The sequence below is a fragment of the Falco punctatus genome (genome assembly GCF_963210335.1).
Source record: "Falco punctatus genome assembly, chromosome: Z".
Classification (NCBI taxonomy): Eukaryota; Metazoa; Chordata; class Aves; order Falconiformes; family Falconidae; genus Falco; species Falco punctatus.
In genome coordinates this window covers 24,294,981-24,309,371 of record NC_137586.1, presented here as the reverse complement: position 1 = coordinate 24,309,371, position 14,391 = coordinate 24,294,981, and the positions used below count along the sequence as shown (strand labels likewise).

Below are 14,391 nucleotides of genomic sequence, written 5' to 3'. Positions count from 1 at the left end.
CTGTATCAATTTAAGAAGTTACATACAAAAGAACCCAACCCACTAGCCATCCCACCCAAATGGATTCACACTCTAACCTAAAGACCAGCATCTCCTCTAATAAAATAAAGACTTTTCAGATTCACATTCTCCACCCAGACCTTCAACAGACTAACATAGTTCAGGTATTTTTACCTAGCAGAGGTTAGTACCTTTTCCTGAGAAAACCTGAGAAATAGCAGGCTCACAAATGTAAAAAGATGAGCATTTTCTCTTAGGAAAAGAAATTTGAAAGAGCATTCCACTGAAAAGATGGAAGCACAACAGTCTTCATCACATGTGCAAAACTCTTCAGGATAATACCTTACTGCAGCCACTCTTAAAATTACTTGGATTTTTGCAGCTGCAAATAAAGGACTGCCTCCTAGGCTTTCAACAGTCCACCGCTCTGTTGTCTGTTCTTGCTGTTTCTTGTGGTTTACTCCTACTGATTAAAATCTGTACCGAACAATCTCTAGAACAGGGACCAGTCTGTCCCTAACTTTTTCCTACATGGATGGAGCTATTCACCTTTCAAGAAAAAAAAATTTTGAAAAATGACATCCACATACCACAAACTGCCTAAGTACCAAAAAAATTTGGAACTAGAAAAATAATTTAAGCAAAAATACATACTTTGAGTAACTGTACTGTACAGTGTGAGATTTTACAATGGGGAAAACTTAGCATTTGTATCTCCTTTTCCTCCAATGAAGGGAAATAATACTACAGATTTCTATTTCTTATGCTGGTGTTACTACCTCTCAGGCTTTAGCAGATCAGATTATTGGAGAAGTTTTAGTTCTCTTTCACACTGACACTTCCCCTTTTACTGAAATTGTCTTGAAACTCTTCAGACACCTTAAAGCCACACTGAAGAGGCGCGACTCTAGTACATCTAAAAAATATCCTCAATTAAGGTATTAGGATGAACAGCTTCTCTGGAAACTGATTCAATTTCTTCCTTAGTTCTAGACAGCCTGCATTCAATTTAACAGCCTTGCAACGTTTTAACCACCTGAAACAACAGCGCTTGCTCTGTTTGCATTCAAAATTAAGAAAATTTCTAAGTTAATTTGTTGCGTGACTTCTACCAAATACAGCATCTGAACTTTCAGGAGATAATTTAAGCTGTCAAAAACAGGGCTCAAGATTAAGTATCTTTAGGCAGATTGTTAGAAGTCTTGGAAGGAAGGGAGAACAGACATAATAACTAATACTAAAATATGTCAAGAGCAAAGAACAAAACACACCAGAAAAAAAAAACACCTCCAATTCTTCCATCAGTGCCATAAGATCTTGAGAAATTAAGATTATTAAGAAATACTTACACTTTCACAGATGATAACCAAATAAACAGGAACACTTCTACATAACACTGCTTCTGCTAGAATTCAATGAGAGCATTTTTTACTGACATACATGCACAAAAAACAAGGTAGTGCAGGAAGAACTCTCAAAACACCAAGTTGTGCCAACCAGCCAAAACCGAAGCAAATCTTGGGTTTGCCTGTAACTGCATTTTTTAAAGGCTAGTTTTAAAATACAGTGCTGTTTCTGGCCAAAGCACTTGAATTAATCTGGTTTCTTTTTTGCTTTGCACTCTCCAGCACTTTTAAGTACATACTGAGGAATGCAAGGGTTTATTTTCATTGATATGGAACATGAGCACTATTACTGAAATCAGGAAAAGACGACAAGAGGTTATTTATCCAATGCTGTCCATATCCCACACAGCACAACAGTTAAAAGATTCTTCCAGGATATGAGAGATACTAGTTCAAAATCCTCTACCTGCTGAATATTCAGAAGACAGAAAACCTATATTTAGTTTCTTCTCCAAGATACTATAAATACTCTGTCTCTATCTCTCCACAAACTTTCCAGTTAGACAGCCTCTCATTGCTGTAATGAGTATGAACTCTACAGTCTGCTACTTCAGGTATTTATCTGATGGGGAGGAAATGTGGGTCAAGAGTCTGCTCCAAATGACAGGAAGCAGAGGATGAAAATTCATGAGACCATTTCCCTTTCTTTATCACTTTCAGAACCAGTACACAATTCCTTCTAGGAGTCTTCTCTTAAAAAACAAAAAAACAAAAACACAACACACCACCAAAACCAAAAAAAGTTGCATTTGTAAAATGCAAGATAGATCCGCTCATATTTCTGAAAAGATATTCACAGGGTTCTTCAACTGAAAATACATTTCTACTCAATTTGGCAAACATTTCTCGTGATCTCGAGACTCTGCTTTTCCAAAAGTAGTTTTTACCACTCCTTAACAAAAAGGCTTCCACTCTCAGCAAGACACCATGCAAATCCAGCTCTGTAACTCAAAAGTATCTAGTGGAAATAATCAAAGATGATAGCCAGCTTGGGAAGGTTACATCATATTCAGCAAATTAAAGACAGCTGGAAGAGTGGAAACTAACACTAATTAATAGAATCAGCATTACAGAAAAATTAGTTGTCTAACACTTGCACAAACATTTGGTGACAATTGCAGAAGGCTTTTCTACTGATGGCACTGTCTTTTGACAACACTCCATTAAATTACTGGTGTAACTGACTAAAATTAGCAGGAAGTACTAGGGCTAGGTGACCTTCTCTCTTCTCATTTTGGGAGACACTCTTGAAACCTTTAATCATTTCTTTCTAAATTCCTCAATGCCTTTTCCCATTATCATCTGACATTAAAGTTTAATGTAGTTAAAAACCAGATGCTTGAAAAGGGTCTCCTTTCTACCACAGCTTGGATCCAATGGTAGGGTCCACTTAATCCTCACATTAACCAGCAAGAGTGCTGGTCTTCAGAGGCTCTACCTTCTCTCTTATTAAGGTTATTAACCCCTGGTACAGGATCTCCTGTTACAAACTGAGAAGCTGGGAATTCTTCTCTGTTACGGGGCAAGGTTTTTTTCCATCTTGTCTCCCCTTTAGAATGCATTTCAGCAGCAATTAAGAGCTGCAACAAACAGTTTACACCTGAAAAATCCCAATACAGCACAGATACCATTTCAGAAGCACAAAAGTATACCTAAACTGGTGCGATTATTCCTGTGACAATGGAAAGAGTCTTCAGGCTATTAAAATGCTTATGTGGGCTGTGCCTCCAATGACACCAGCCAAGTTGGTACACCAGTACAGCATCCTTAATTAAACGTATCAACAGTCAATTTTGTTAGCACAAAATCATCAGATGGGTAGACTTGGTGCAATACTGTCTTTTAGCAGGATTAACATCAGCAGATCCATGATATACTGCTGCAGAGAATCCATAGTAGTTTTGATACTAACAGACAGTAAAACTCAAGACAGCTACCAGATTCACTATCCTCTGTGTTAACAACAAAGGAAATTTCAGTTCTATTTTTAATCATAAATGTATTCCTCTCACTTTTGTGCTGCTAGTCACTCGGTACCAAAAGCTTCCCATCCTTGGTTGGACACTGGATGTGAGCCATGCCACAGCTTCCCACGATGAAGACTTCAGCAGCAACCAGATTCAGGAGCTCCTTTCCCCAGCTCTTCCACCAGCTCATTCCTGCTCTAAAGCCGGAGCTCACTACTCCACCTACAGTACCTGTACAGTTGTGTGTGGTTCTAGTCTGTAAAGCCCCACACTGAAACAATTCAGGCCAAACATAGCTGCTGTGGGAGCAGGGAGGGTCACAGCCAGTCTGGTGAACTGAGACCTGGGCTGCTATGAAATGGATCACCGAAGTAAACAGCCAGACTGGAAACTCCATATGCCACTCTGCTACTAAAGCTCTTTATGACGGAACTGCCAGCAAAGCCTAGCAGGCAAATCCAGGCAGGGAAGAAAGTTTATCATCAAGAAATGTTATCACATGAAAAGAGCTACCTTGTAGGTGCAACTGAGATCAGCAAGAGATTAACAAAAGCTGGTGGGACAGCACATGTGAAAAACATAACCGGAATTAGAGATCACAATAAAGATGAGAGTAAAGACAAGCCTGTTCTTTCACAATGGAAAAATTCAATATAAAGTATCTGAAGTATGCAGAGACATTAGACCGTATGCATACAGGTTTTTCATTACATGATAACCTTATGCCCCTTAGTATTGCATTCCAGCTGATAAAAGAAACCCACAACCTTCTGCAAACATCAGCCACATGTACTGCTCCAGATAGCACTGTCTAATAAGGGCAGAGAAGCCACAGGAAAGAAAAGGCTAGGATCAAGGTCAGTGTCTCAGAATCACAGCGATCCTTCATTTAAGAAGGAAAGGAAAAAAAAATAATCTGCACATTGAAAAGGCTATGCATTCAGAGAAACTGCGGTTATTACCAGCAAAGCACATGTGGATGCATGATACCCTCACAGGGTGAATGTCCTTTCCAGAGAAACAGGTCAGTTGCAATTATCAGTTGACATAATAAAATGGCAAAAAACTAGCTCCTTACAAAGGGCAATATGATTCACATCAACAAGGAGAGCTGAAGGAAACACGGAAGAATCCTACAATTCTCAAACATAGCAAAGTATTTTACATAGATGGAATGCAGAAAACTGGCCAGGAACCAGAAAGATTCAGAGATTTATTTAATTTAACAGCTGAGTATCTGAGAAACACCCTTGTGGAAAAGTGTCACCTGTAAAGAAAAGAAGAAAAAAAAAAAGAAAGAAAAAGAAGAAAAAAACACCAAAACCCCCACAAGAGTATAAGGAGCATCAAGTATTGAACATGCTAGACAGCTTATTTCTAAAGGCACAGAAGCCTGAAAGGAGTTGTGAGGAGAGGAAGTCTTGGCTGCATACACTGGTAGCTAATTCAACAATGTACATGCTTTAATACTGATACCAAAAAAAAAAAAAAACCAACCCAAAAAACAAAAGCACTTTCCATAAAACAAGTTATCATTAACAGCATAGCTGTTCTCATGAAAATAATATCAAGAGACAATGAAGCGAGAACATCAAGGGACACAAGCACACACTCTTATCTGAAGAGATTTCTACCTAGAGATCGAAGCAGTCACCATACTTCTCTTTTTTCCTCTCCATTTTTACTAGCTGCCAGACCAAGATCAGAAGCAACAATGGCAGTAATTTCATACAGATGAGATGAAATCACCAACAGACACCACAGCTGGTGCCTGACAGATTTACAAGTATTTAGCTTTTAGAATTAAAAAAAAAAAAAAATCACAGCAACAACATCCACTCAAATTTGCTCAAACTGCCTGGCAGTTTTATGGCACTTCCCCCTAACTGCATCCTGTCGAACACTGACAATCATTACAGTATTTGAACAAAGAGTGCTGGTCCATTTTGATGGAGAAAAAGGCAAGAATTAATAACTGACAGGATTTTCAGTGATTACTGCATTTCCTCAGTGATACTAGAGAGAACACACATGAAAAACAGGTGCTTTAAATATGATCTGTTCTCTAGAATAGCTCATTTGCAGATCTCATTAATTGAAAAGTGTCTGAATCATCTCCCTGCCATCTCCTTAGAGCCTGAAGACAGGAACACACACTTCACATACCTACAAGCCTAACCAGCTTTATTGTGTTTGGCATCGGAAAATCTTAGTATTGATTTGTCATATAGACTCCACAACAGTCAGTAATGTTACTGAAATAATTTAAGGTGTCTTTAGGGTGAAATGGGCAATCAAAAAGCATACAGTACTATGTTTTGCAGCAGTGCTAAACAACTAACTGGAATATTCCATGCTTAAAGCAAGGGGCGTAAGGTGCTACAAAAACCATTAAGACGACATCAGTCCTAAACACAAACAAATAAAATACATAGGAACTGAAGGGGAGAAAATAAAATGTACACACTAAAAAGGTGGTGGTTTTGTCATAATTCTATTTCGAAACCCCAAAACACCCTATAAAATAAGACAAGATCAGTTCTGCCAGAATCTTGTCACAGATGCTCAAAAATGAGCAAGCCCTCAGCTGCCATCTCAATCAGAAAAGAATAGGGTTTTACTGTGAGCTTAAAGATGACATAAGAAAGTCAAGAAACAGCACAAAACCAAAGTTGGCATTACTGGCAGAGCAAATAGCAAGCAACATAAAGCAAAATCCAAACACTCATGGCAGAAATTTATGCTGAAAGATGAAGATCTACACAGAGTCCTAAGAGCATAGACAAGAAAGTAAACCAAGCGCTATTTGAGAAATGAAATTGAACTAACTCAAGAGTCAATGAAGATGTTACACCAGTTTAGCTGGCACATTCTCAGAACTAAGACAGAGACTGCTGTCTTCAGAAGATCAGGGACAAACACAACAAGGTCTCTGCAGCCATCTCACACAAACACCTTTTAATAAAGTCAGAATCACTTACCACTACTGCAAAGCATACAAATACAGTAACATCCCCTACCTAATGATATACATGACTTGCTTTACGTTAGATCTTCTCCTCTGCTGCCAACCAACGCAAGAAAATTGTAGATTTTGGCCACCTTGCCCTAAGAACAATTTTGAACTGAAGCTTATAGACAACAGCAAATATTCAGAGCATAAGGGGAAAAATAAGAAAACGCTATTCAGCTTCATGCTTCAATGTTAAAATTGCTATTTATCCTTGTCAAACAGTCACAGACTCAGTCTAATAATACAACATATTTGGTCGCTACTCCACTTACAGCTAATAAACTACAATAATCTTTTATGCTTAAACAGAAACACACCAGTACATCTTGAAGAACTGCAAAAGGAAACAGCACACAAACTAATAAAGACTCGGAGTACCATAAAACATAGCTTTTAGCCTGGTCATAAATATTAGCTCTTCCTAATTTTTCATCTGTATTACTCCTTCCTTTCTTGCACTTCTCTACATTTACTAAAATCTTGAAGAACTTGAAGTAATTTAAAACTAGGAAACTCTGTTCACAAGGGGCACTGGAGTCCTAAAATCAATTTTCCACCCATAACCTAAACTTTCCAGCTGTGTCCGTGAGTGTTGTATTCAAAAAACGTAAAACAGTAGGGATTATTTTCAGGTTCTGCACACAAATTCTGGCTGCTAAATTCCCTAATGTACCTGCAGAACTTATGTACAACCAAACCTTTTTAACGCAACTGAAATGGAATCCTTCTTCTTGTAGCATAATTTAAAAGCAAAAAGATAAAATACATTAGAACACTTTGCAGATCAAAAGAACTCAAAACAGAAGTTAATACAAGCACACACACCATACACTTTTTAGCACATCTACATTGCTTTTCACATAGGAAGAGAAAGTTGCACTGTGGGACAGGAGAATAATCTGCATTAGCTGAAAGGCATCTTCAGATATATTTATGTGATATAGCATCATTTATCTGTAGAGAACACCAAGAATATTCAAATACACAAAACAAATATGCAAAAAACATATATGCTTTCTAGGTAATTTAAGTTCTGAAATTCTAGCTTTCTAGGGCTAAAATACTAGAAGAAGAATCATAACGTGACACTTAAGACAACACATTAATGCCCTTCAGTGCACTGTACAAGCTAGGTATTCTAAAAACTACCGGGTTCCCAACAGCTGAAGAAATTCAGGAAAACATGAGCTGCTTGGTAACAGGAACTACTAGTTACAAGCTGCATCTTTTAACTAAGGACAACCTTCCAGTTTCTTTAAGATTGTGGTTTTAAAAACTTAAAAACATTTTTGTGACATTTGATCACTTGGAAATTTTTTCTTTTACAGCACCTGCATAAGGATAACATTTTTGGTACAGCACTGCTAAACTGGATCTCCTGTATCTGACAGCAAAGGTTAAAACCCACCATCCTTTAATACTTTTCAATGCAACTGTTTCCTTGTTTTGACACAGTGTCTTGGCTAGGGAGGACACCCAAGTGTCATACCAAGTGCTGTCTGATATCCCTATGAAGCTAAGCCAACTATATATATAAAACTAAGGAATTTCAAAAAGGACAGAGTACTCCAAACATAACATGCTCTGTAGAAACTCAGTTTACATCTAAAGTCTCTGAAGAGTTTGCTTTCCCTCAAGGGTACAGACATTGAGTGCAATTATCCTTTCTATCACTAATCCCAGTTGCTGCATGCCACTGAGGAGTGCTCAACTTGAGAACTGAAGTCAAGGCGGACTTGAACAAAGAGGCAGGGGAGAATCCAAGAGGAACACGAGATCAGAAACTGAGCCCAAGTAACTGAGTAACATTACAGAGGACATGAGTTGTTCACAAATTATGAAATTGCAGTTTTGAATGTTTTCCTCTGTGATCATAACAATAATTCACAGATTTTTATGCAACTTTAATGTTCAGATGGATAACTGGCACTGCTGTAAGCAAAGAAGTTTATTGCTTCAACCTAACAGCAAAAAGGAATTAATAGCATCTCAAAGGCTGTGGGCAATTTTGATGAAACCCATAACTTAAGAAATGGAAAACTTAAGACTTAAATCAAACAGTAGTGATATGGAGAAATAGTGTGAAATGGGGACAATGGACATCGATTGTGATTGTATATGTCTACCCAGGAATGTGGGTATGGTGACTGGTCATGGGTGCGATGTCTGGTCACATAGGCACACAGCTTTGAGGAGACGCCTACAGTTTTGAGGAGACGCCTGCCCCTCTTCCTCTAACAAAGGGGCTATTTAAAAAAGAATGAGAAAAGGATGAGAGATATTCCAATGCTATCTAGAGGGAGGGAGTGCTAAGTCTCCTTGCTGGAGAAGATCGGATGGGCACAAGGACATGAATCACCTACAAACCTGCAAGACCACCACATTGCAGGCAAAGGACTGATACGCTAATTAACATACGAAGCGAGAGTAAGCGGGTTTAGGTAACAAATATGAATATTCAATTAACGCCTATACATTTGTTTTATTGTATAGATGTGAGATGGTTCGTCACTTTGGGCATGCACGCTTGTGGAGGAGCGATCCCCCGTGCATCTGCACGCAATAAACATACCTACTTTATAACTTTCGAGTTTAGAGTCTAATTCCGCACGTCAGTAGTAGTGTATCAGTTGGTGAAAACAAATCTCAAATCATTATGTTAAACATGACACATGAAGCAGCACCACAGTCAAAATTGCATCACACTTGCATGAAGCACCTTACAAAAATTTCAAGAAGAAAACATGGAAAAGTACTAGTTTCATTAGTTGTGACAAAGTGAGTAAAAGCCAACGATAACAAAACCATCTGTCAAACCAAGAACTACCCACAGAATTGAAAAAAAAAAAAAAAAACCACAAAAATTTCAATCAGAAGTTACTATCTTTCGTGCAGCTTTTATTCCTACTATTACTAAGCAGGCAAAAAAAAAAAAAAAAAAAAAAAAAGAAAAAAAAGAAAGAAAAAATACAAGCAGATTTTGGGGATAAGCCAAGTGACTCTGAAACAGGAGCTAAGGAGCACACAGAGGACTCCAAAGCTGGTTTTCTTTATGCCTCTTACAACACAATCAAGCTCAGTTCAAATCAGATTCCACTGCTGAGCTCACCAAAGGCCTTGACATGAAGGAATGTTAAGTTTATGCTTTGCCTTCCAAACCTAATATAAAAGACAGTCAGCTTTGTGACATACTGTGGACATTATCAAGAAACATTACTGCAGTTACCAGAAGGCATTAGTAAGAAGTGTTACATGGGCTACAGACACCAAGTTTGGCCCCTTGCCAAAGATTTTAAGTTTGAAAGCAGCAGGGGTTTGGGGTTTTTTGGTGGCTTTGGATTGGTTTTGTTTAACTTTATACCCTAAAAAAAGTGACCACACCACCAAGAGAAGCAAAAACAGAAGAGAAGGTAAACTCTCTCAGAAAGCTTTCACAGCTCAAATAACAAAATATATGTCTGACACAAAGCCTTTTAGAGGACCTGGCAAATACCTAACAAAGCATGAACACTTGGAAAATAGAAGTGAATTAACTGATCAAGAGATTGTACACTCTATTAGGCCTGCCAAAGTGACAGCAAATGAGGAGAGGGGAAGTGTTCTTTGTATCAGTGTCTCTTCTCTCAGAAGACTGGTCCTTCACTTTCTAAAGGCAGCTATCACTGCCCATCACTATGTAAGCAAAAATCTATTCTGACCTTCACATCCCTCCCCCTGCAATAAAAATAGGTTTAAAATGCCCTGTCTCCTATAGCAGCGCCTACAAATGCCCTAATTTACCAAGCCTATACAAAATTTGGGGGGTTTTTTTACATTTTACTTCTATGCATGCTGCCTATGTAAACACCTTGTAAAATGAAAGCGTGTCATACTTTAAGTAGTTCTGAGCATCACTTTGCAGATGCAGCCCCTGAAGAAATAAAGTATTAGACAACTACTAAGCAGAAGACGAACGCAGCGTGCAGCCATGCAGCTATTCCCACACAACACCAGAAGATATACATACCAAGTTCTTCTCAAATGATTAATCCGGAAACCGCAAATTGTAAAGTTGGGGTTTTGGTTGTTGGGTTTTTTTTCAATCTTTCTCTGGTTCCATGCCCTCCACAGACTTTATCTTCCACACACTCATCAAGAGGCAGAGACATGTAGCAGACCTGATTCACACCTACACAAGTCCTCTTTCATACTGTAAATTCCATTGCCACCAGTACAGAAACACCAGCAGAGAAAATGGATCACATCCCTCTTGCCTAGTGGGAGGGAGAACACTGTTGTATGTAGCATTCAAATCCATGAAAATTAAGAACCCTTCCAGAACCTCATCTCTAAGACTGACTTTTCCACCCTTTCTCTTCAGTTTGCAACAGAGGCCAAAATCTAATTAATATTCTCCAGCTTTTATCATCCTTTTTTCTGTAGCAGACCACTCCAGAAACAGACTCCCAAGCATGAACTACATCCACAAAAGAGACAGTTACTCTCTATAGTTTCCATATTTTCCTTCCTCTCCTAATAGACTCCGTATTTCCTTTGCTCTCCTACTGAGTGTGGCTTCCCAACTGACCCTTCTACTTCACATGTCAATTTTCAGTATTTCAGAAAGTATTACTTTCATGAAGCCTCCTACTCCAGAGAAATAATACAGGAGCCACAAATATGGCCATTTTTTCACAGAAGTTACTTCCTTTCTGTCTGATTTCTCAGAATGCATTTTTAGGTATGCCAATATGCAAGGACTTGGAAAATCTGTAAGGTTTGTTGTTTTTTTTTTTTTTGCGAAGGCCTGGACACTTCATGTACCATGTACCAAATTTCAAAATGTTTGCCTACAAAAGCCAATGATTTTCCTGTACTGGATGTGGAGGAAAGGGGTAGTCAAAGTGTCCTGGTCATGCTGAGTATATAAACTGGGGGAAGGTGGTGGCAGGGGGGGACATTTGGCATTATGGCGTTTGTCTCCCCGAGTAACCGTTACGCGTGTCGGAGCCCGGCTTCCCTGGGGATGGCCGAACCCCTGCCTGCCCGTGGGGAGTGGTGAATGGATCCCTGGCTTTGCTTTGCTTGCGTGCATGGCTTTTGCTTTACCCTTTTTTCCCCCCCTTTCTATTTTGCTGTTATTGTTAGTGTAATTGTTGTTATTGTTGTTCTTACCTCTTTATTCTGTTTAAAATATTAAATTGTTCTTATCTCAACCCTTGACTTTTACATTCCTTTTCCAATTCTCCTCCCCATTCCTCTGAGTGAGGGGGAGTGAGCAACTGGCTGCATGGTGTTTGGCTGCCAGCTGGAGTTAAACCACAACACAAGGCTACATGATTGTGCCCCTTGCCATCCTTTCTAGAAACATGGAATTAGTATAAACAGACTCCTCAGTTCCGCCAAAATAGCAACACTCCATTTACACCACATTTTCATTTACACTGCCTGTTTTCATTTCTACAGCAGTGAATCTTAATTTTGCAACTGAATTCTTTTTACCTCACCACCACCACCACCCCCCAAATCAATGCATGAAGTACAGTATTAGAAGATTTTTAATTGGAATTTTCCATGTTGGCTATAACCATATCTTGCAAACTCAATGCAGTGCAGCCGTCCTGAATTTAAAGAAGCCTTAGATCCCTGTGAAAATTTTCTAGCACTTAAATGTATATATCTATACATACCTAGAAACAACAAAACAAATAAACGCAGCATTTTCTTCAACATTTGGGAATTTTCACTTATAGCTGATTTCTCTGCTGTTGGTCAATTCCTCTGCAAGTCTAATTAAAAAAAGCTCATGTAATTACCCCAAGATTTACAAGACATTGCTTAGCAGCCACTCAGAGGCAGAGCTGAAATTAGCAAAAGGAAAAGGGAAGGCCCAAAGCATCTGTTCGACAAAGAGAAAGCTTCATCAGCTCTGGAAGCGTGACTGAAGCTGGCTGCATCTGGCAGTAAGATTTCTCCCACATTCCCACATCCTTCTTACAGACTGAGGAAAATGTGTGTTACCTATACCCACCACAACGTGGGTTTGGAGTCTTTGGTTTGAGGCAGTATAAAACACACTGCTCAGACAAACGCCTACTAGATAAATCTGTGAAAGAAAGATGAAACATAGGCTGTTCGCAGAATGCAATCAAGAACCACGAGGAAGAATATGCAAGAAGTAGTTAGCCATCTTCATTTTTTTAGAACTTACTTTCAATACATACTAAATTATACTTACTATTTTTAGAAGTTGAAAGAAATAGTCAACTTTCTCCTGATGTTTCTTACAAATAAAATGTGTTCTTTGTAATTAAAGCTTCAGAATCTGCTCACCAAAAAGTAGCACACAATACAGATTCAGAACCTTTTATTTTCCTGTGAATACAACCCATGTAAGCAACCGGACATAAAGGAAGAGTCTGTAGTAAGGTGACAGGTGTATGTATTCAGGATGCAACAAATTAAAGGCTCTGTTCCTCTATCAGAAAGCCTGAGCACCGATCACATACCAACCCAAAACAAGATTTATCCAAGTCTACATATTTACTTAAGGCTTATATTTTGAGGTTCAATTCAAGCTGCTTCCTGGCTTTTTTTTAAGCGCAGCATGATGGTGCATGGAATTAAACACAACTACATCAGGTTCCCATCTCAAAAGGAAATGGTTTGTGTGTCCTGTATATCAAGCTTTGAAGCAAATGGTGTACAAATAGAAAAAAAACAGCAGCTGCACCAACCCAGCTTTTTAATTTAAGCATGCGCTGCTTCCTATTGTATGACTGGTTTAATTTAAACACACCTTCACCTAAGCAAGCACACAGCTTTTAAGCAGATTTACCTGCTTTTATAATTTCTGCTTCTAACAAAAGAACTGATGAAGGCACATGAAGTTAACTGACCTTTCACTGTAGATCACAGGTATTTCAGAACAGTCCTAACCCAGAACCTTTCTTTTTTCCTTTGGTTTTTTTCCTTTTTTTTATTTGTTTTATTAAATCCCTTTCAGAGTATTCTCAATAGCCTTTAAAAGGAAGTACCACTAACACGTGAGAAATAAAGAGGGGAAAAAAAAGATACATGGATTAGTCCCACAGAACAACAAAAGGGCAGAAGAGTTATTTGGGTTTTTTTAATGGTAAGAACATAGACTGCTACTATAAAATAACCAACTTGTTACTTTGGGATGTACTATAAAAAGCAGGTATCAGCCAAGCAGGCAACTCAGAGACTGCATCTAACCAGTATTTACTGACAAAATTAAACAGGGGCTACACTCCTTGTCACATGTCATACCATCTGCCTTCCAGCTCACAAATTCATCATGCTAGTCTATAGGCTACCTGCATGGCCAACAAATGAAGATAAAAACACACAAGAATGTAAGGAAATTATGAAGACAGGATTCAGTTGTGGGTCTATTGAATACAACTTGAGTGTAAATAGAACTCCTCCCCTTCCAGCCTTCTCTAAATGGCAGCAGGTGAGCTTGAATGCTTTGCACCATCAGCTGTTCTTCTCTACTGTAGGACCAGATTCTGAAATAGTCATGAGGTGTGCTGCTTTAAAAATAATTTATTACTGTGTGCCCTTCAAGCGTGAATTGGTCTTTCTTTCTGGTACCGGATTATTCACCATATAGCTTTCATTCCTCTTAAGTGGCTATGTTAGCATATGCAGGAGTAAGCAAGTGTTCTGTAAATGACTACTGGTATTAATTCAAAATTACTTTGTTAAATGTTACAGAAGACCAAAAAACCCAACCAACAAAGCAAATACAACTCAAAAATAACATCTGCAGAACTCAACAATATGCTGTCACATTACAGTTTAAGTTACCCCTTAATCAGAACAGACTGCTGTTCACTTCTTGTCAAAAAGCAGAAATCCAGTTTACACTGGCTCAATGGATTGGTTGAGCAGCAGAAAATCACATTCTGCTGTGACTATCTACCTCTTGAAACTTTTAAATCCTCTCCCTTAAAAGCTGTCATCTGCAGTACCAACCTGCAGCAGAGACTCTCTTTCC

The 14,391-nt window shown here is 38.6% G+C and overlaps 1 protein-coding gene across 3 annotated transcripts in view; it reads right to left on the bottom strand.

The window, feature by feature from the left end:
* Positions 1 to 14,391, bottom strand: part of MAST4 (microtubule associated serine/threonine kinase family member 4) — a 279,731-nt gene that overhangs the window by 170,481 nt on the left and 94,859 nt on the right. The window lies entirely within an intron of this gene.